Source organism: Felis catus, chromosome B3 (assembly GCF_018350175.1).
Source record: "Felis catus isolate Fca126 chromosome B3, F.catus_Fca126_mat1.0, whole genome shotgun sequence".
Taxonomy (NCBI): Eukaryota; Metazoa; Chordata; class Mammalia; order Carnivora; family Felidae; genus Felis; species Felis catus.
The window spans coordinates 90,063,166-90,087,401 of NC_058373.1; the positions used below are offsets into that span (position 1 = coordinate 90,063,166).

General features: G+C 40.5%; 1 protein-coding gene across 5 annotated transcripts in view; it reads left to right on the forward strand.

Moving 5' to 3' along the window:
* Positions 1 to 12,185: 12,185 nt before the first annotated feature.
* LRFN5 (leucine rich repeat and fibronectin type III domain containing 5) overlaps positions 12,186 to 24,236 on the forward strand; it is a 249,620-nt gene continuing 237,569 nt past the window's right edge. For all 5 annotated transcript variants that reach the window (XM_045059863.1, XM_023255665.2, XM_023255667.2 and 2 more), the window contains exon 1: positions 12,186 to 13,913. The gene's annotated coding sequence lies outside the window, so the exon portion shown is untranslated. The remainder of the gene's footprint in view (positions 13,914 to 24,236) is intronic.

A 24,236-nucleotide genomic window follows, 5' to 3' on the forward strand; every position in this document is an offset into this window, starting at 1 on the left:
CTTGTAGCTTTTCATTTGGCTCATGGCATTCTTACTTGTTAGAATAACCATCTTTCCCTTACTGCCTGGACCATTCCTACTTATCTTTACAGACCCAGCTACAGTGTTTACATTTGCAAATCTTCCCTGACCTACCAAGTAGAGCTAATTACTCCTTTCTTTATTTTTTTTTTAACATTTTTAAGTTTATTTATTTATTTTGAGAGAGGGGGAGAGAGGGAGAGGGAGAGAGAACGAGTGGGAGAGGGACAGAGAGAGGAGAAACAGAATCCCAAGCAGGCTCCACACTGTCAGTGGAGACCAACACAGGGCACAAACCCACAAACTGTGAGACCATGACCTGAGCCAAAACCAAGACTCAGACGCTTAACTGACTGAGCCACCCAGGTGCCCCTATTCCTTCCTTTAGAATATATGTACATACACATTTAACTACTCTCTTTTATTTAACTGGTTTTCCTTCTTTCCAGAATATGAAGTTATTGTTGATAAAGAACAATGTTCCAATCTTTACATAGCATTTGTCTATTTACTGTAATATGAGTAAACTCAGGAAGTTACTAGCATAATCTAAACTAGATCTAGATTTCCTGGATCCTAATGATTAACCACTGGTTTATGTGTTAAGCGTAATCTTTTACACTTTCTCCCCAAGAAAAAGGGCAACTTTAGAATTATTATAGTTCATACCACGCTTCTTTTAAACGTCAAGGAGCTCATGTTAAAAGATAAACTGAGGCACATTAAAAATTTTAAGTTTATTTGAACACATATTGATTCAAATTGGGCAACACCAAACCAAAGGTGGTTAGAGGAGATCCACTAACAGGAGACAGGAGAGAGGTTTTTGTTTGTTTTAAGTTTATTTATTTATTCTGAGAGAGAAAGAGTGAGCTTGCACACAAGTGGGGGAGGGACAGAGAGAAGGAGAAACAGAATCCCAAACAGGCTCTACACCATCAGTGCACAGCACGATGTGGGGCCTGAACTCAGGAACTGTGAGATCATGACTTGAACGGAGACCAAGAGTTGACCCTTACCTGACTGAGCCACCCAGGTGCCCCAGGGGGGAAGGGGAGGTTTTTGTAGAGAAGATGTGGAGAAAGCAAGGGAATGATTTGACTGGCTATAGCTTAAGCGGTTGCCTTATTTGGGAGAGCCTAGGTGGCCATTTATGATTGGTTGTTTCATTTTCTCACATTAAAGTGCACTGACTCTGGTTTAAGGTTTCGATTTGCTTGTGGAGGCCAGCAAGGCATCAAAATCATTTTAGTCTAACAAACTCCTTGTTTACCTTCCACTCACAAATCCCCAGTCTTAGTTAAGTTAATGGTTCTCTTCACAGCCTTCAAATTGTACCACATATTGCTATTATTCCTGGAACCACAATTCACCTTTTCCTACTCAAATTCCACAAGCATGTTTTAAACCAACTCCTTTTATACAAATGTAGCCCAGGTGATTCTTTCTTGCTTACAGTAGAAGAAGCCTTACTAATAGGACTGGAGAGTGGGAGAAGCTGGCAGTGTGATCTAGTTGATTCTAACCCTGCCCTTGCTTCTCTCCATGAAGCATGGATAAATTAGCGTAGGGTGTCTGCTTGTCAGTTTTTAAAAACAAAATTAGTGGCTGAAACAGCCAGTCTTCAGATGGTAGTTACACTTGCGGTACCATAATGTATAGAGATGCTCAATTACTATGTTTTACACTGCAAACTAACATTATATGTCAGCTATAAACAGAATAATTAAATTTTAAGTAGTCTGTAAATTCCCTTCTAATGATAAATTTCTGTTCTTGAAAAATTAAAAGTTTGTTAATAAACTGTATCATTTGGAAAGTAATCACTAGTGATCACCATATACATATATATATATGTACTTAAAGGTATATATCACTGCTTCTATAAAGTAAAATATATTAATGAATTTCTCCCTCTCTAGCCGCAAGTACAACAAAACATTTTGATTATAGTAACACACATATAAGTATAGGGGCTATCTATGGAATTAATGTAAATGTCAATTATCCGCTTATAGTTTTGAGTAAATCAAAGATACAGTACAATAAGATGCCAGATTAGATAGAAAAAGTGTTACGGAATCCGGTCTGGATCAGCTGGCGGAAGAACCAAGCGGCATTGAGCGATCTTGGCAGGCACGTGGTTTATTTCACACCAGCGGGCTCAGAGGAGACCACTGCTCAGAGGTCTGAGTCCCAAGCGCAAGCATGGGGGACAATTTATAATCTGTTGTTCCACATTAGTAGTGATTTGGCCAGCCGCAAGCAGGGTAGGAAGAAGAACCAGGAAAGGGGAGTCTTTGGGCGCAGACTGGAATTTCCCTATCAGTCCTGTCAGCCATCTTATAACATAATTTTTCCCTATCAAAAGTACTTATTTATTTGGAGGTAACCACTATAGATTGCGTTCCAAGAATGTTTCATTATCAGTTCATGCTGTTAACACCTGAAACACAAACACCGCCAGAAACAGAAGATGGAACAAAGTGTCAATTGCTTTTTCATCATGACTGCTAAATATAAAAAACTTCTTATTTTCATGGGCTGCAGTTTCTCAAAGTCAGGTATTCTGTTTTACCCATGAACCGGTTGCTGGATTAGGAAAAAAAAAGTACATTTAAAAAATAAGTGTTAAACCTCTATTGAACAGTTTGCTCCATGTAAATTATATATATATATATATATATATATATATATATATATATATATATATATAATTCTAAGATTAAAATAACAAAGGAAAAATTGAACTGTTTGAAATCACAAACTAAATGGTTAAGAAAAAAGCCTGGTACATTATCGTATGCATATTCATATTATCTTACTGCAACATTTATGAGATATAGAAATAAGTATTATGTTTGAAAATACGAAAGACAAAAATTAAAGAAGTCTTTGCATCCATTACATTTTAAAAATAGTTATCACCTTGTGTGTAAATGTGATCTACAGAGAACGTGAAACACTAAATTTGCTGACTGGATCATAGCTGAAACTACAAACACACTTGGGTATATTGTGGATAATGCTCACTTTCGTTTCCAAAATTCAACTTTGTTCCAATCCAGGGTTTACTCTCTTGGGCTACTCATTACTGTTGCCTTTCTGTTTCAGCATTTATTTCCTAGTGCACACTGTAGCACAGATACATTGTACTAAGGCAAAAAATAGCAAATGAACCACAGTGGGAGAGATTTCATACCTAAAAGTCAAAGCAACACATAATCCAAAAAGGTAACTGTGTATTTGTATATTTCACAAAGCAGAAAAAAAAATGTTTCAAATGAAATTAGCTTTCAAAGCATAGTTGCCACTTGAACTGGACATTTGCTCTATGAGGGTAAAAATTACCTTGAATATTTTATAAAGACAAATGCTTTAACATTTACAGAAAGTAGTCTAAGTATGGCCACTCTATACATACTGTTTTTCTTCTTTAACATTTTAAGTTTCAGTGTAAGCTCCAGTTGGGGCATTATCTGCAAAATTTTCTAGAAGCTCGTTTGTAACTATTCAAAGAAGTTTTTCTAATTCTCTTCTAATTCCAAGCAGAATCATTCCCGTGTTGCTTGGTGTTGGAAAACAGGCCTGCATTTCACCTATAAAAGGGTGCTAAGGAGACACCAGAAGTGATCAAATAACAAAAGCTGGATAGGGAAGCTAGTTGCATAGTGTAAAGACAGAATACAATGCCAGAAATGAGTTCAGGAGGTCAAGGAATCCATCTGGAACCTCACTGGCAATTTTCTAAATGAATGACTAAGTGTAGTACTACTGAATCCAATCAAAATTTCCAAGATAAGGTCACCAGAAAAAGAAACAGTCTTATTCTAGTTCATTGCATCAAACTAATGTCCATCTTTCAGAATTAATAAAAAATGTATTTTATTTTTTGCATTATGAGCATTTCCACATTCAAAACAAAGTTCAGGTTTAAAACTACATTTCAAACTTTCTACTATTCACCAACGTGAAAAATAAAACCTTTAATGTGTTATACAGATCTTCCATGCAGATAGATGGTCCATTTATCTCCATCTTGTTAAAAGTATGTAAAACAGGGGTGCCTGGGTGGCTCGGCCAGTAAGTGTCCAACTTCTGTTCAGGTCATGATGTCACAGTTCATGAGTTCAAGCCCCGCATTTGGCTCTGTGCTGACAGCTTGGAGCCTGAAGCCTGCTTTGGATTCTGTTTCTCCCTCTCTCTCTGCCCCTCCCCCACTCACACTGTGTCTCTCAAGAAATAAACATTAAAAAATTAAAAATAAAAATAAAAGTATATAAAATAAACATCTCAGTGGAATAGTATGAAAATATTTTTGAAAATAGAGAATTAATGTTGGAAGTCGTGGGGGGGGGGGGGAAGCACTCCTAGACAATATATAAGGAATTGTTTTTATGGTTCTAAGCAATTATTAACTTTACAATTTGCCCACATTCTTTGTTTCCCATTCTTTCCCCCCACCCCAAAACATATTGTCCCGTTTAGTATGAATGGAAACTAGAGAACAAAACATCTCTTAGTCAATGTAGTCAAGACCAGGAAGGACCCATTCTTGAAGCATAATATGTATGAAAATGAGTGAATGAATGAATGAATTCAATGCCAATGGTTTTACATTTGTGGTTACATTTATCAGTATTATAGAAATCAAGAGTCTTAAGCAATTTCTACCATAAAATGTAGCAAGTCCTCAAATTTATAAAATTTGAAATTGATAGAAAGGCTACAATCTCATAAAATTTTTCACAAAGATTTCCCACCTAACTTTTTCTTAGTTCCTAATTTCTGTTGCTAATGAAACAACATAAAATATCTAAGATATTTCCACAATCAGTAAGTTATGTTAATTATCCAATAATGTATTTTTTGGTTTAAAAAGGTTCTAATTTTATATTATCGAAAGGTTAAAACACGTCAATCTAACACAAACCAAGAATATTTTATGGTTTGGGCATATCCAAGCAGAAACAAAAGATACAACAGAAAGATAATAGTTAAATTAATGCTGCCAAGATACAAATTCACTTCCAAGAAACTGGGAATATGCTATCGTATAGCAATATAACATAATAAAAAGATAAATGTTTAAAAATAAATATATTTTCTACAAATATAAATGTTACTAAGGATTTTAATAAGTCAGAGGCCAAATAACTTAAAATATGTACTCAATAATGTTTCTGTTTATATTTTTATATTGTTCAACTTTTCATATTCTCAACATACTTCTTCATTTTTATAATGACCTGAGTAATGGCCAAGAGACATTTTATATGTAGTAACTAGTCTGTGAGCCTGGGTTAAGCTGCATAAATTTGAAGAAAGTTTCTTTGATTATATTCTTGCAAGAGTACCTTTCTTAAAGAGAAAGGTATTAACTTTTAAAATACATATTGAGGATGAATAGTACCTGAAGAGAGCAACTTGAGTGTTCAAGATTTTTCTCAACAATGTCACTAAAATTACAGAATATTTAATATAAAGGAAAATAAAAATATTAGTAGAATGTTTTAGGCATCTTCCTGAGGGTTTTTATCTCACTTTTATGAACAAATTTTATTGATTATAAAGAGATTATTTTCAGAAACTAGAAAATTTATAATACACTTTCAGTAAAATTAGTTATTCATTACATAATTTTAGATTAAAGGCAAAGAACAGAAGTGATATGTATGGAGTACTTGCTTCTACTGGGTAGTTTAAAACGGCAAAATTATTACAATCACTTAACCAACCACAAATATGAGTTTTATAATTTTTATAGTCAAAGACTCAGGCTAGAGTGAAATGTGAATTTCCACAATGCAGTAAATTTCAGAACCAAGATTCGAATCCCAGACGTGTTATATTCTAACATTTTATCGAATATACTGTGTTGTATCTTGTACTTTGGTAAAAGATTGTGTCTGGATATTTCATAGGCTACCTTTCAAGACAGTTTGGATAAATGTGGGAAAAAGCAAACTAGAAACTAACGGCAGTAAAGAAGCTATTATTGGAGTCAAGGGAGATGGTTTCCAGAGGTCTAACCGAAGAAGATTTGGGTTTAATAGCAAATCGTCATTGTGAAATAAAGCAAAGTCATATTGTTGTCTATAATCTGCATGAGATGGTAAGTGTGTGCTATCATGGGGACAGACACCAAGAGAATTATGATTATTCTCTCCCCAGCGCCTAGTGCTGGACACTGCCTAAGACAATGAAATGACTAGCACTGCATGCAGAAAAAAATCATTCTATGGAGAGAAGGTTTTATGGTAAACAATCACAAAAGGCTTTGTTCATTACAGAAATCACTGGCACTGCAGCTGAGAAATAAATCCAAGAGAACTTTACTGCCAAGCTACCTAAGAATGTTCCATCAGTGAAAGGACCCAAAAGAGTAGGAGGTAAAACACGAGTAGAGTAGTGAGAAGTAATTCAATTTCCTAAAGAGACCGTAATTAAAGGAGTAGGGAACTGGTGAAGAGATTAGGAGGAAATTACCTAATCATGCTTTAGGAATTTATGTTAACGAGTAATTGTTCTAAAAAAATTATCTGTTTTCATGTACATGAAAAACTTATGTAACATTATTTATCTTAATGAAAATGCATCTTTAATAAAATAGATAGAAAATAGTTCTTAATTCTAAATCTGTGGTGGCTTGTAAGAGGAAAGCCAAACCCTGTGGTTTCAACCACATGAGTGTGTCACATTACTGCCGACTTGTGGCCACCTGACTGAAATTCAGGGGCAGATTTTGGAGAACAATAAACATTAAAAAACAGACTCTGTAAAAAACACTAAAGCATAAAAGTGAAAGCTTTCTCATATAATTTATTATCAGGTTTTTTTTTTTAGAACTGAGAGTAATATATTCAGTTTGAAGAAGTTAAGTCCATAGACTTTCAACAGCATCACTGCCATCTGATATGACTTGGTTTGCCTACCAATACTCACAAATCAAGTCACAAGAACAATCATGCAACTTTTTAAGATAATTTGTTTTTAAGACAATTATGTAATGACTGGCTTCACTTTAAAACAGAGTGTCAGGATCAGGTGGTGGAGCACTTGGCTGGCTTAGTAGGTAGAGCATGCAATCATCTCAGGGGTCAGAAGTTGAAGCCCCACATTCGGCATAGAGCTTACTTAAAAAAAAAAAATCAAGTGGAAATGTTCCTGAAATACTATCTGGATCTATAAATATAAGACTTTCAAAATGATTCTTCCCAGATTAAAAACTAGGTTCATAGCATTTTCAAAAATATAAAAAAGAAATAGAAAAAGTAGTACCCTACTTAACATAACGCAATTTTAAGAATGACTCTGGTGCCTTTGCTTCCTGGACGTGTAACACACTTTGCCAGAAATTCTACTTTTTATATACTAAGTTACTTCATATTTCTGAAGTAGGTTAACAACTAGTCATTGACACTTTAGTTTGAATTAGCGTGATGTGACTGTTTTCTTAAGAATTTAATTAGATCCATCTAATAATATGACTAAATAGAGGTTTTGACAAGAGGAAAATAAATCACGATATTGTACCATTCATCTCTGGATTAGATATTTCTAGGTAGAATGCTGTGCTTTGGGGCTTCTGGGTTAACTAAATGGAAGCACCAGACAACAGGGAATTGATACCAGGACATAAGCAAATAAGGAAGAAACACAGATGGATGGATATGAAAGATAGTATCTACTTCTTGCTTGCAATATTGCCTAAGAATTGCCTTGCCTCTCCAGCAATGTTTATCTCTGAAATAACCCCTTCTCTTTGAACTCTCTCAAAAAGTTCTTGTTTTTGACACAATCTTTAAAAATCATTACATTTGTGTTTCAATAATTAATTTCAATAAAGACCTTTCTCAGTAAAATGGGCACTTTTGTCCAAATAATTTATTGGGTTCTTAGGGCGAGTTCCAGCTTTCATGAGGTAGACCCTGATCACATAATACACCATTACCATCAACCATCAAGGTTAAAAAGATAACAAAGATAAAGGAAGAAAAAAAGTAAATGTATATTTTACGCAAGTAAAAAAAAATACAAATCAAGACAAAGTTTTTATTTAAAAAAAAAGGAAAATATCTTCTGTATCTAGTAAGAATGTTAAATAGTAAATAAGTTTGATTTTTTTGGAAGACCCAAAAATAGATACATGAGAAATCTGTTTACTTATGAAAGAAATTACTGGGTTTTCAACTCTGTTTAGAGTTCAGTTGAATCTGGTTTTTTTTTTGTTGTTGTTGTTGTTGTTTAAATCTAATTGGCAACACAATTTGTACCTTAGAACTTATAGGCAGGTACAACATGAGAAACATGTTTCTAAGATAATCAAATCTCTTTTTACATTTCAAAACTATGGAAGGCACAACTATGACAGTTATTTTTTTAAAATGTTGATGTTTGGATTTCACTTACTTTAACTAATTTTTAATGTTATTACTTCATTTCAAAACTTGAATTTCCCTGTTGTTTCTTCATGTCATTTTTCAGTCTTTAATTAACAGAGAATTTTATGTTAGTAAGAAGAATTGAAAGCTCTTCATAATAGTGATTCATCACCCAGAAAATCTGGACACAATCCCAAATTAAATAAGATTTTAAAAGTGTATATCAACACAGAATGAACTGAAAAGACAATTTATCACACATATCAATCCACAGAAGTCAAAAAATTCATGGAGTAACCTGTTAACAAAAAATTTAGAGTAAATCATGCCTATCTTACTGCCTAAGAAGAAATTCAAATGCCAAATAATAATGTAACCAGAAACTCAGGTTAGCTTTTGGTTGTTATTATTTTAACTGAAAAACATTCACAATTCCATTTGTTGTCTTAAATTGGCAAAACACAACTTTTTCAAGTTGTGGATTATTCTGGGAAGACAGTGCAACATTTATGACCATGATCATTAGAAAAACAACCTGGGAGAGAGAAGCTTAACATAATTTTAAAAGTGATTTGGCATTAACATTGGATTTCAAAATAAAGTCAGGAAGATATACTGAGAAAAGCAAAACCTAAATTATTTAGTGAAACACATTTTAGATCTCTTTAGTTGCCACTGTAAAAACACTCTGTTCTACCAGGAATTTGTTTGGACTCGTAAAAGTTCACCAATTACAATACAATTACACAATTACAATGTAGTCGGTTACTGCATACAATAACCATATAGGCAAACCAGAAATTGCTCTCTCTCTTGCTTTCAGAGGCCCTTTTACCTTTGAAGGAAATAAAAATTAAACTACCCTTTGTTACCTTTGAGATCCTTTTGGAAAGAGTATCCTAGCCTCTCCTTGAGAGTCTTGCCACCTTCTACTGACAACCATGTAAAAAAAAAAAAAGCTCAAACTACTCAGCTTCCACAGGAGAGAAAGGAACAAACATTGTATGTGGACAGTAAGAGTTACAAGGCTTTACCAGCCAGTGCTTTCTTGAAATGAGATAAAACTGGGAAAGTAGAGGAAAGTACTTTCAGATATAACATATAATGTACAGAAAGGCTAAACTAAATGAAGAAAGGATGTTTTTATGAGCTTGGTAGGGCTTGCAACATAAGAGAACATTGAAAAGTTATACATTATTACTCCTTCACTTTAATGAAACATTGATGTCATCTTTCTCATACACACACACACACACACACACACACACACACACACACACACCTTTTCTTAAAAGCACATACTTCTGTTTGAACTTTGCCCTGTTCTCAACTCTAGACTTCTTACAGCTGGTTAAGTATGCCCCCTTCTCACCTCTGTCCGGACACTAGAAAAAGGAAGGAAGGAAGGAAGGAAGGAAGGAAGGAAGGAAGGAAGGAAGGAAGGAAGGAAGGAAGAAAAGAAAAGAAAGATAAGGAAGGAAGGAAAGAAGGATGGAAGGGAGGAAAGAAGGAAGGGAGGGAGGAAGGGAGGGAGGGAGAGAGAAAGAAAGAAAGAGAAAAGAAAGAGAAGGAAGGAAGGAAGGAAGGAAGGAAGGAAGGAAGGACGGAAGCAAGGAAGGAAGGGAGGAAGGAAAAAGAAAGAAGGAAGGGAGGGAGGGAGAGAGAGACAAAGGGAAAAAACGAAAAGGAAGAAGAAAAGTTTCTTGGTCCAGCGATGTAAGGTCTTTGGATTTCTCATTCAACATCTCTCTATACGTCCCAGGAGGAACTGCAGACCTTCACTTCCTGGACTTTAGCGGTTTCTATCAGCTCAGCAGGGAAGGGTGGCAAGTGGGATGGTCCTGAAGGAACAGGAGTCACCCCCGCGTCCTAAAGTATTTGGAAGTGCTCGCTCGCGGCTGCTTCTCCTCCGCACTGGTGCACCTCCGCCGCCCTCCAGCGAAGTCCCAGAAGTGGCCAAGTTACAAAGTGAAGCGGGGATGGCAACACTCTCTCGCCCTGTTCCACGGGGAGTCCCCGGACCCGGGTCGCCGCAGGTGCTTGCCGTAGACTTCTCGGACTCTCGGGGTTTTCACTTCGGGGGACAAAAAGGAGCTGGGGAAGCACTGACGGTTTTAGAGGAGACTCGCCTGGACGGTAGCGGCGTCCCCGGGGGTTACTTTGTGAGGTGTGGCCGCGCAGCCCCCGGCTGAGTTTGACGCTCCAGCTCTGGAACTCCGACCGTCCGGCGCCGCGCGGGCTCCGCGGTTCTCCTCCCCCACCCCACAGCCCGGGACCGGGCGCCGCCGGCTGACCCGGAGGAAGGAGGAGCCGCCGGACCTGCAGCCCTGGAGCCGCGCTCCTTCGGAACGAAGCAGCGGCGAGGGTTGCCGACTCCAAAACCCTGGATTGGACCCGGAGCCGGGGGCAGGGAGGGGAAGCAGAGAGGAGCAAGGAGAGGAGCGGTTGGCACCTCCAGCACTCCACCCTTCGGCTTCTTTCCGCAAAGAGGCGGCTGTGTGGGTCCTGCCTGTGCGTGGGTGCACGTGTGCGCGCTTGGGTGAGCTCCGTGGGTGAGCTCAGTGGGTGTGCTACTGTCTGAGTGCTTTCGTGCCTCCGCAGGGCAACGCGCACGCCTGGGAAAGCCCTATTGGTAGCAAAATTCGAGAGCGCCCATCCGAGGGGGCCCACCAACACGTGGCTTTGCCAAGTAGGCCAGGAAGAGGCCCTTAGTAGCCTGCTTCCCCCCTCTGCAACCCCTAGCTCTTCCCTTACCTTTGGGTTCCCTTTGGGTTTCCTTTGGGTTCTGACCAGTGTCAGGGGCAGCCTAGATCAGAGCTAAGACAGCAGGTGCCTCCTGGGGCTGAAGACCAAGTGTTGGGGAACCCGTCAAAGAGAAGGGGAAGGCTTTCCTGGCTCCAGCAGAAAGCAACGGCGTGGTTTCACTGAGGGGGGGGGGGGGGAGGTCCCGGAAGGAAGCTTTTTCCAGACTGGAGGGACTGACTGGAGGGTCTAGGAGAGAAGCTCGACGAACTTGCGCAGGGTCAGGAGATATGCCGCCCCCTCGACCCCTCTCGGCAGGACCCAGTCTAGCGTTCTCCCCACCACCCTTCTTTTTGCTGCTTCAGATCAGATCTCTTTCCCAGTGACCTGAGTGGTCAGTCCTGGCTAATATCGACTATTGGACTGACTTTCTGCCCTGGACGTACTAAAATGTGGCCAATTGCAGCACTGTAATGTCTAATGCTGGGCTGAGTTGATTCTCAAATATAAATGTTCTTTTCAGCTTCTTTTCCAATCTGCTTAGTGAGAGAACCACCGCCTACTACTAAGGGGACCCTGGATGCCAGTCGCAGGCGACGGAGACCTCAAGTCAGCAGCCTTCCGTCTCAGATTTTCCTGGCGGTTATAGCTAATGACTTTTCCCACCGCTGTTAGTAGTCGCAGCTTGACCCGGTGACATTCCTTTATCCTGTAACTGTGGGGCTGTACGTAGTCCGCAAGTTGCCTTCTGCAAGAGGCTTGAGGACGCCCCTAGAAGTTCGCCTTTATCTCCAGTTTTTCCGCCTTCTCCCCTCCCCCTCCCTGCAACGCCCCCGCGACTCCTTTGCCAGGGGATTTGCAAGCACCTCGTGGACCCTCTCCTCCTGCCCGGGGTTGATCAGTCCGGAGCGAGCCGGGCTTGCAGGCGCGAGGGCAGAGGGAGGCACGGTGGCCCCGGCGGGGGTCTCGCTTGACTCTGAGTCTGGGAGGCGCTGTAGTTCCCGTCATTGCGGCGAGGGCCGGGCCCACGGCCGCGCGCCCGCCGCCGCCGCCGCCGCCGCCTCCATGCTGCAGCGCCGGACGCAGTCCTTCCCGGCGGGGCGGCTGCCGCTGCCCGAACAGGCTGCGGTGGGGAGCCTGGGACCGGGGCCCGCCCTGGCCGCAGCCGGGGTCCTTGGCTGCCAGCCGCACGCCTGAGCTGCGGACTCGCCCTGGCGAGGTGGGCAGCGGGCGGGGCGCTGTGTGCAGCGGCTCGCAGGGAGTCGGCCACCGTGTGCAGAGCGGCCCGAACTGAGGACTCGTGTGTGTGTGTGTGTGTGTGTGTGTGTGTGTGTGTGTGTGTGTGTGGTGTGCGCGTGTGTTTGCGCGTGTTTTTCCTTCTTCCCTAGAGGATGTGAATGGCTTCGCAGCTGGCTGCTCCCTTAGGATTCTTGACTGTGGAGCTCTGGGCTGTGAGCACAACCCACCCATATAATCCATTTTGCACGGTCGGTTTATATCAAGAGAAAAAAGCGCAACTGGACGGGGGTGGGGCCGACCGAGGAAACCTTCTGGAAATACACACACACATTCACAAGAGAGAGGAAGAATGAAAGACCCGGGAAGATTTTTATAACCTTCCTGCTGACCCTTCTGTTTTCAGAAAAGATTCTGGATCTTTTCTACCTTTTGAAATCATCTTGGCATCTATTTTTTTTTTTTTTTTTTGTAACCCGCTCTTCAGCTAGCTGCGTGTGTGTGTCTGCGTGTGTGTGTGTGTGTGTGTGCGCGCGCGCCTATCTGATGCATTTGACTGTCTTTTATCCAACTGCCCAGAAGCAAATGTTAACTCGTCGGTGCCCCCTCGATGCCGAGGTTCTTGAAGAGCAGGGAGGACGCCCAGACCCATTTTCCCGGCTGGATTCGGAACCGCTGCCTGCCTGTGGACCCATGTGTGTGGATCGCTTTACCCAGAGGCTTGGAAAGCTCCAGTATTAACTTGCTTCCAGGTACATCACAAGGTCACCAGAGGGTCTTGTAGCCGTCTTGTTTCCGTGCATCTAGACCTTCCTGTCTTGGCCAGAGATATTTATGTTTCCGTCCACATCATCTGAAGCCAAAAGTTCAGCCCTTCGAGCTGGGTTCTGTACAAACAAGGTAACAAGGATTGCTTTTCAAACTGCTTAACAAAATTCCCGACTCTTCCTCAGCCCTTTCCCGGCTCTCTCCTCTCCACAAAAATGTCATCAGCCCTTGAATTGCGTGGATTTGGGTTGGAGGAGAACTTAAAGGAAACGTGATCAAAAGGCTTTGCCAAACCACTCTCTTTTCTGCCTGTGGTCCGGTGGGGATCAAAGCTGATCGTGAGAAGGACCAGTCCCCTCCCTGCTTCTCCCTCCCGGAGCTGGGCTGGATGTGCGTGTGCAAGAGTGAATGCGAGTGCGCGCGCGCCTGTGTGAGAGTGTGTGAGTGTGTGTGTGTTTGAGTGTGTCTGTGTGTGCGTGCGCGGCCGCCCTGCCTCTGCCCGCTCCCCGGGCGCAGAAACGCGGGTTTCATGGGGCGATTTCCGCGGATCCCCCACCCAGCGCGACCTGCGGGCAGCGGCGGCAGTGGCAGGAGCCGCCTTTCGGACTCCCTAGGATGCGGGTGCTGAGCTATGGCAAAGGGCAGCAAAGTGACGAGCGAGACCCGCGTACGACTGTGAAAGCCACCTGGAGCCACCTTGCCGGGATTGTACCTGCGGGCAGAAAGTCCTCCTACGACCGTCTTTTCCTCTAGAGGCACCAGGTAACAACCCAACGACTACCCACCTCACCCAGTTTCCTTCTGATCTTGTTTCTAGTGTCTTATCTGCATTGCAGGCTACTTTACTTATTAATGTTTCGAAAATCATCAGGAAGGGCTGAAATATCCAAGGGCGCTCTGTGATGTTGTAATATAATTTCTAGTAGGTGGGATATAAATCTATACCTGAGCATTTAATCTAGCAGTGAAAGCTAAGGGAATATGGATACGCTCCACCCTAAGTGATGATATTGGAAAGCTAGGCATATTGAACCTGTCTGAAGATGCCAGAGATTAAAATTCCGTGTTTCCTTCAGGCTATGGTTGCCACGGACCATTTGGTATCCAACCCTCCCCAGACCGTGGAGTGCGAGAGGGTGTTTGGTTTCCACCCATCATTTCAGGCAAGGACCATTTTGACCCTTCTCTACCTCTGGTGCCAGGTTGTTTTCCTTTCCTTATTGTGGAGGAGCTTGCCAGATCCTTTAGTAGTTGTAAATTACGCATCTGGAGACTTTAATCTGAAATGGAGTTTTCTTGGAACTTGCTCTGCATGAAAGGGAATTCATTGTCACCGGCGTGTGTGCTGAGATATGGTATTGAACTGCCAGCGTTTGCTTCTGTGTAGCAAAATACATCCCAGAGAGAAGTCATTTTTATGTCTAGAGGAGCAAGGCTAAAACCATAACCACCACCCCAATACTGTCCCCAGCTGTATTGTCTCGGTTGTGGAGCTCGGGTACGCGTGGTTTGTGTGGTTGGTTTTGGTGTGCTTGTTTCTGTATAATATGTATTTTTGAGCATTTTTGCCAGAGCATTGATTTACAAGGAATAGGGTGGGTTTGCGACTACCTAATTAACATATTGGGTCTGATACGTTAAAAAGGAGATTCCCAGGGCTGGCGGAGTCGGAACAAATTTAGCGAACTTCCAAAGCCCCTTACCCTTGCAGCTTATTTCTCTCATTTGCTTTTTTTTTTTTTTTTTTTTTTTTGCATCACCTCTGCGTCCCCTACAGAAATTTCACCCCTTCTAGAGAGCATTCGGATTAACAAGATAAAGCACTTCCAAAGTAGTCTCATCAATGTTTTATTCCATAGTGAAGGCGGTCTGAATAATTCAGCTAAGGAGTGCTCGTTTGTCTCCAGTCTTCGGTAGCTGCCTGCTGGGTGCACCCAGCGGAGGATGTGGCCGGGCCGAGCGCTCGGCGCCTTGCTCTAGGAGGCAGCGACTGGAGATGCACCGAAGGTTTCTCTTTGCCACAGCCGCTTAGAAAGTGTAGGGCGCTGCCTCTTTTCCTCCGCTTGCTGCGTTTCTATAGATATCCATATGATGGCATTTGCAGACTACAAGCTGGCCACTAGCTGGATGCTCTCGCGGTCTCTGCGCGTTGATGTCCCTGACTGCTCTGGAGTCTGGGCTCGGCTGCTGCTGCAGCCCTCGCAGGCTGGTGGTGCTACAAGGCCGTAAATGCAGCGTGCTTGGGGGCTGGGCTCCGCCACTGCAGCTGCCAGGCCCTGGTCGACACTTTTTGAGGAGGGGCTGGAGAGCTCAGCGGGCCCCCTGGCAGACAGCGGGCGCATCATGGCTGAGGTGGCGGCCTGGATATGAGAGGAAGGAGGTGGAGAGAGACGTGTGGAGGGCAGTGAGGTCCTGCCTGACTTCCTGCGCCTGCAGTCCTCCACCCCCTTGTAAATGAATATTCAAGAACATAGAAGAAAAGCTGGCTGCAAAAATGCCTTGATACTCAAATGTCGCTTGATTTCTCAGGGTTGGAAACCTGAAACTAAGTGTTTTTCCTAGATTTCCATTTCCTCCTGTCTCTTCTCTCTCCTCTCCTTCAGCTCGCCTGGATTTAATTAGGTCATTTATACTCCTGTTTTATCTCCAGTTGAAATACCACTGAAAAGACAACTGCGCTCCCCACCCCGACCCCCAAGCCCAGTAAACACGAGGGCTGTGAGGGCCACTCTTCAGACAGATTTGCTCTGTAAGTTCCAGCTCTAGGGAGAACCAAGAAAGGATATAGAAAGTAACTTGACTTTAACAGAAAAGCAGGTCCACATTCTCCTCTCTGAAGACTCAGAAAGAAAAGGGTACTGCCTGAATGAAAACTCAAAATAAGTGGGCATTTGGGAGGAATTAGATGGGGGGAGGTTCTTATCTTTTATCTTCTTTTTTTAAGTTAACTTCTATGTATTTCCCTCATCACTCAGGAAATCCTGGACAGAATACCTATTTATGTGTACTAAAAATCTGACAAAGACACTTCTTTGTCCCCCAGATATCTCCAGAATAGTATTACAACAGAAACCATATTCATAATATTTGTTAGCAGATAAGGCATACCTCTTTAGAGGGTACCCAAGAAAGAAGAAATGCTGGGGTAGAATATCAGTGACTGGGAAAATAGTGGGTTTTCTCTATTTCCCTCCTCATTTCACTTCTCTCTGGCCTTTTCTCACCACAAATTCACTATTCTGCAGGTTTGTGTCCTCACCCTGAGGGAAGGCAAAACAAATGCATTATCTGGTTGTTGAGTGCTTAGAAGCCTAAACATGGATGACTACGTGATATATGTTTAGAATCAGCATTCATTGGTACATGGAGTTAGGTGGAATGTCAAAACCAAATCCACCTCCTAGCACAGAGTTTCATATATAGAAGTTACTTAAAAATGGAGATTTCTGTCTCCCTTCCCTTCTCCCTTGCTTGAGTGGCAGAGAGGTAGACACCAGTTAGTTTGAAGATCTGAGACCACTGACCTTGTACTTAGATAGAGCTGGCTTGGCTCACTAATGGGTTAAGACTGTCAGGTGTTAATAGGAAATTTCCCAGCAGAATGTTCCTTCCTTTTAAGCTCTCTTATGTTTACCAGCAAGAGGGCCAAAACAGTAGGAAAGTCAGGGCACCCATGGGAACAGATGTGAGCATGTAGGCAGGTGCAAAGAAGTTGCCCCTTGACTCCTGTCCCCCAGACCATTTCTTTTAGTTACTTTTCCTTTTCTCTTTTCAAGAGGAGAATGACCTTGAGCAACACCAGTCTTCTGTGCTTTACACACCTCTTTCCCACTTCACACGTGATGTATATATGAACACACACAGACATATGCATATCTACTTCAGTTTTGAAATATGAGACTTTTGTGCTTGAGTGATTTGGGAGGGGTTCATTAAGATATATCTTTGACTAATACCAGGCAGAGATGATTTTTTTTTCTTTTTTCTCATGAGGGGCTAGCAAGAGCTTTGGTCACTTGAAAGAAAATTGTCCCACCTATATCCCCTCTTCCATTATTTTTGTCTCCTCTGTCATTAAATGCATTCTTGGTGGCAAAGTATTGTGTGGTTATGGCGTTGATGTTTGAATGACCATCGCATGTTTTATCTGCTTTAAATCTTTTCATGAATGACCATCAGTTCTCTTTTGTTCATTCACACCAATGTTCTGCTTCCTCTTGCTGCTTGAAGCACTTTAGGCTCAGTAGTTTTGCTGAGTTTTCTAGCTGGTGAAATTAGGATCTTGCTTTCTGCTGATACTATTGCTGTGTTGTTCTGTGGTTGGGATGAGATGCTTGCAGATATCTAACAGTGTCCCTGCCTCTGCATAAAAGTACCATGTAATAAGCTCTATATCATATATCTTCAGTTATTTTAAGAACAATTGACAATAGATAAGATTACTGATAAATATGTGCCAATTTTGAGGTTGGAGAAAGAAAGCTACATAAAACTTCCTAGAACTGGCTAATTTGTTAACTCATTCCAGTGATTTTTATTTTTCATTTACTTAGAAATATAACATTTTGGCATTATTTTCATAGTTTTGTGTATATGGTAATCACTTCTAACTTTTATGCTTTATTGAAGAATAAATACAAGAATTTAGGCCTTTAAATAGATAGGACACATGACTAACAGGTAATTTTGCTAAATCATTCCACAGTCACACATGTGTATGGCTCTGCCTTGTTCAGTAAACCTTGAAAGTGAGACTGCTTATTACATTTCTACAGCCCACATTTTTATTCCTGTGGCATCCTTCAATCATTGAGAACTATTTAAAACCTAAGGCAGTATAATTTGTCCATTACATGGTGTGTGCATGGTAAAATTAAGAAGAATTATGTTTATCAGTATTGAAGCTATTCTGGTTAGAAGTGAACCATTTTTGTTATGCCCTATCAACATAAATTGTGTGTTTTTATGAAAACTCCAGTTTCATATAAGTGTAACAAGAGATAGAAATATAAGAATTTAATTTAGAAATGGCTAATGCCATTTTAAAGCTTTTCATCATAGTGTTCTGATACATACTCTTCTGACACAATGCTTTTTACTGAACTATGACATAATTTAATATTAATTATGAAGATGGTTAACAAGTGACAGCAAATAATAATGAAATTACATGGTTATATAAATGTAGTATCATTTTATTGACAGCCTGTAAACCGCATGAAAAGGCCTTATTATTAAGCTATGAGCTATATCAGTAAGATTTCTCAGAATTTGGCTTTGAGGGTCTATGTTTATTAAGTTACAAACTAGGTCACATTAGGAAGAAAATGCAAATTGATCAATTCGAGTCTTCCTAGATAATATGTATCTTTTTATAGAAGAAATCTGTCTAAACTTAAACCTCATGCTACTCTTTGTTTCTTCATGGGACCATATATGCAATTTATTGCTTTAAAAATCCTTCCAATCCTACCATTGGATATTGAATCTACTTTAGATTCTATGGCAAAAAAGCCTCTAGAAAGAAGTCATAGGATAAATGCATAATGTTATAGCATGGACCTTTTTTCCCAACTCTAGAAGCAGTTTCTGAATTCGTGGAAAAATGCAAGAAAACACTATTTAGTTCAACAGAACCAGTGTATTTAATCAGGGATAGAAGCCAAAACAGTATTGTTTATATTTCTCTATTTTTTACTTTGCTCTGTGCAGCTCTTTTGAGGAAATGCTAGAGACCTGAAGTTTGCATATTAGTTGCTTTCTCCATTCCATCCCCCATGTTGACTTCTCATTTCCTGTCTTAGTAGATTTTTCATGAATCCTAGTGGTGTTGCTTCCAAAGTTATTGGATATTTGCTTTAAAGTGATTTATTAGTGGGAACATATCAACCCTGTTATGAAAACTAACTTTCTCTTATCTTCTTTGGAAGTACAGGGTGTGGTGTTTTCTTAGCAATTAGCTCTTTTTGTTATATTTCCATGGTATGTAAGTTAGGTTATTAAGTGATTTCTATGCATTCATTTTATTAGTGTTAAGACATTTGTATAGCAACATTAAAATGCATATGACTTGCATGGCGATATTGAACACTGTATGGAGCAGCACATACACTTTTTCTACATGGAGAGATACTGTTATAGAACTAATAGTTACAGATATTTTAATTTAAAATGCCTCATTTAACAGGAACGTGCCTACCTTCATACTGAAATTTAGGGGTTATTTATAGGAATTTTGTAGGATATTGGCCAGGTATTTACTGTTCAAATGTCAGGCACTTTAACAGCATATAAACTAGACATTGGATCCTGACCTCAAGGAACTTATTTTCATAGTAACAGGAAGGATGTAAACAAATACATAGGCTGGAAAGTTAACTGATATTTTTTATTCTATCTTGATATGTTATACTCTGTAGTAAGAGGGACAAAGGAAATTGGGAAATTGTTAATGTGTTTTGTGGAGGTTGATATTGTGCAGTGGTTAGAAGCATGAACTTTGGGATTGCACAAACCTGTGTTTCAGGCTTATGTAACCTCTCTGAGCCTTAGTGTCCTCACCTATAAAAGGAGGCTAATGATAAAGGACATTCAGCTGGTATCATCACCAACATCTTTGCCATTGTCATTATCATTTCATCATTAGCTATCATGAGCGGAGAGGAAAAAACTAAAGGTGTAGTAATTGAATGTTGTCAGAGTCTATGCCTGGGGTCGTAGTCCCTCAGGGCTCCAGGGAATGCTAAAGCTCATTCAAAACAAGGGCCCCACAGTCCACTGTCTTCAGAGACCAGGCACATATAAAGCAGGGAATCTGGCGAGGTTTAAGAAATTATAGGTTGGAGGATCTCTGGTACTCTGGTGATTGCATGATTTACACAAGACGTTCAAATTTAAATTCATTTTAACCCCTGATGGGTCTGGCATTATAAAACTTCTGAGTTCTTCTGACATCTATTCAAATTTAGATTTTCACTAAAGCATCCCTGCCAAATGGTCATTTTGACAAAACTTGAGTACCTTCAAGGATTCTAAAATCATTCCACCTAAACCAGATTATTCCATTTTTGTATAGGCATATCATAAAATTTATTTCTGGAGTTGAGCCAAATATCTGGCATCCTTGGCTTCAAATTAATTTTGATATGGAAGGAAGGGCACATAATAAATCTAATTCCCAGTGACAGTACCTCGAATATTTAAACTGAGTTGCTTGAGATATTCAAACCATGATTGCTCTCCTTATGATTAAACATAATTAGGCCTAAACTGGTTTGGGACAGTTTTCTATGTGTCATGATTTTAAGCCTTTTTACACTTTATACTCAATAAATGTTATCTATCGTAAGTTTTTATCACCACCCTTTTCTAGATGGACTCCAGTTTGTTTGTCTCACTTTACATTGAAGTGTGATACCAGCTCCAGCAAACCATGTGTCATGACTAGTGTAGCGTTGAGCAGAACTATTCTTTTCTTGCTTTTGGAACAGAGAAAGCAGGCACATACTGTTACTGTCCATCCAGCACTCCTGTCACATTTACTCTTTCATCAATGCCTTCTCTCCTTTTGAGACTGAACAAGGCATTGGAGTCCTTACCATAGACCTCCAAGATGCTACAACTCATCAATCCAGAGTGGAGTTTGACTTCACAACCCTGGGATCATGACCTGAGCCATGATCAAGATTCAGACGCTCAACCGAGTCACCCACGGGCCCATCTCTTGATCTCAGCTCGGGCCTTGATATCAGGGTTGTGAGTTTAAGCCATGCAGGAAGCACGCTAAAAAAAAAAAAAGAAAGAAAAGAAAAGAACCCACTGTGGGGAAACTGCAATCTAGAGTGAGAAACAAATATTCTCTCAGAGAGGCAACCGTATTCTTCAGTTGGTCTTGATACTTTTGCATCTTTGCCTCTTAATTTACCATTAAACCTAGATGATGCTGATTTCTAGAATATTTACTAAGCTTGTGTTACCTTCTCCATAATTGAATAAAATTGATGATTGGGCTTCCAACCGTTTTTATAGCCTCTGTATGAGGTCACCAGATTTCTAATAATGGGAAAATAATCTGAATACTGGAGAGAATGGCAGTAAAACTCTCTTTATCTGGTATCCATACAGGATGAGTCTTGGTTATCAACATTCTCCATAATTTAGAAATGTTACTCTTTTTAGATGCCATGTTTAAAAATGTTTCGTTTGTTTTTTCTTTTTCTTTTTTAACATTTATTTATTTTTGAGAGACACAGCACGAGTAGGGCAGGAGCAGAGAGAGAAGGAGACACAGAATCTGAAGCAGGCTCCAGGCCCTGAGCTGACAGCACAAAGCCTGACATGGGGCTCAAACTCACAAATCATAAGATCATGACCTGAGTCAAAGTCAGATGCTTAACCCACTGAGCCACCCACGCACCCCTAAAAATGTTTCTTTTAAAATTTTACTTTTTAAAAAATTTTTTAAAATATTTTTATTTTATTTTTGAGAGAGAGAGAGAAAGAGAGAGAGAGAGAGAGAGAGAAAGGGGGAGAGAGAGAAAACATGAACAGAGGAGGGGCAGAGAGAGAGGGAGACACAGAATCTGAAGTAGGCTCCAGGCTCTGAGCTGTCAGCATTGAGCCTGACATGGGGCTTGAACTTGTGAACCACAAGATCATGACCTGAGCCAAAGTCGGATGCTTAACTGACTGAACTAACCAGGTGCCCTGAAATTTTACTTTTTAAAAAGTATTTATTTATTTATTTTGAGAGACAGAGAGAGCATGAGTGGAGGAGGGGCAGAGAGGGAGAGAGAGAGAATCCCAAGCAGGCTCCACACTTAGCGAAGAGCCCTATGTGGGGCTTGATCTCACGAACTGTGAGATCATGACCTGAGCAGAAATCAAGAGTCAGCCACTTAACTGACGGAGCCACCCAGGTGCCCGTAAAAGTTGTTTTAATTCTAATGTGAATGGTAATAGTTATTAAAATTGACACATCAATTGTAAATATAGTTAACCTTTTCTGAAAGACTTGAAGTCTTTGTTGTATATGTTAGTGATGCCAGAAAGCCCTCAGGGACCAATCCATGTCATGTTTAAAGCACGGATGTTTGTACGGATATGACATTTTCCATAGCTTCTTTTCTTTCCTGTCTGTGTGTGATTTTTCTTTTCCTTGCTCTCATATAGCAAACTTTTTCAGTGGGTTTGTTTTCTTTTTTAAATCACTGATAGGAAGTTATTAACAAAAGACAAGATTGTTAGATATCTTTGTGAACTAAGAACCTGAGGATGAATAATATTCTAAGACTCTCTCGGCTAAGGAAAGCACATGAGTTTTCCTTCATATACTTTATGTGGAAAGTACTTAAAAATGATAATGTATCTTTATCTAATAAATATAATAGATGATGACGATTATGATCATAAACACATTTTCTTAGAATATCATCTATGCCGGATACTATTGCTTTTTACTTTCTTCTAACCCATGCAATAATCCTACAGCTTGGGCATGATTGTATTCCTTTTTTTTTTTTTTTTTTTTGAAGATCAAGTTGAGGCTGCAGGCAGTTAACTTGTCCGTGATCAGATGACTAACAGATGATAGGGCTAAAATTCAAATCCAGATACTTCTGATTCTAAAGAAACATGCTGTATCTACTATACCTTGGAGGTTTCCATTTTCTTCTCCCTGTTAAAGCTGTTTTCTGTTGATTGTTATTACAAAAATGTGTTTTTAACCTCCTTCAAGGATGATGGCCATCCTCTGAATATGAACCTTGTTCTTAATTTCTTTTCCTTTCTGGTACTTTGTGAATTACTGTATTTTATATCTGGAAGTTTATGAAAGACTTTATGGTTATTCATTAGGGGATTTGGTAGCTCTTTGTATGGAGAAATGTTTGATCCTGGCTCTGAGATTTAAGTATATCCTAAATTTTTTTTTTGCTAAACTAGACTGTGTGATTTTGGGTGATTTACTCTTTCTAATTCCTCCTAATTTCCATCTACATAAGGGTCTTGCAAGCTACTGTGAACTTGCTGGTGTGTCTTAAGTAATTAATAAGTAATTGCTCCCTGTAGCGCTTTTCCTAGTACAGAAGAATTGGAATAAATCGGAATTCTATAAATGTTAGTTAGGATGAGATGGAACTTGGAGATCATTAATGATCATTCATCATTAAAATGTTTGTATTTGTCTAATTGTGCTCTGCACTCCACTTACCTCTTATTCCCGTTACTATGTCTTTTGTGCTGCTGTTGCTGTCATTAATGAGTGCTTCAGTCTTTACCCCTAGTTACCTCCTTCCTTTGAGACAGGGCTGGAAAGATGGTCAAATAACAAACTCATTGTGTCATCCTGAATCCGGATTTCTATGCTGTTATTTCAATGACAGAGGGGCCTGATAGCCAAAATTGGATGCTTAAGTATAGATGTATTTGTTGGCAGAACAGACCATTTCTAGACTAAGCCCTGTGGTGTGTTCCCATCTGTGATTTGCTTTCTTACTTCCTCTGATGGATTCAGGATGGCCACAAACTCATTATAGGTATCCCTATCAAGAGTACATGTCATGTTTCCCTTCCCCTTGTGTCTGGACTGGCCTTGCAACTAGCTTTGAACAATAGGTGTGGCAGAAGTAACAGGATATAACTTCCAAGCTGCATCCTCCAGAGATCATACAGTCATCCATCCCTCTTGCCCTCCTGGAAAAAAATGTTAACATCATGTGAAGAAGCCCAGGTTACCCTGCTGGAGACAAGTGGCCCGGCTGACAGCTGGTACCAGTGGCAAGGCATGTGAAGGAGGCCTCCTTAGAGCATGCAGACACAGTAGAGCTTCCAGCTAATTATAGTCACACGGGTGACCCCATATAAGACCAGCAGAAGAACCAGCCCAAATTGATAATGTACAAATCATGAACAAATAAACTGGTTGTTACTCTAAGCCACTAAGTTGTGGGTAGGAGTAAATAGCTGAGACATGCTCTGGGGTGGTGGGATGCAGCCAGCCATCATGCCTGTTTTGGAAGACAGTCCTGTCTCTCTTTTTTATCCTTTCAACAACTGTTGGTTAAATATCTACTAGATCTAGGTATG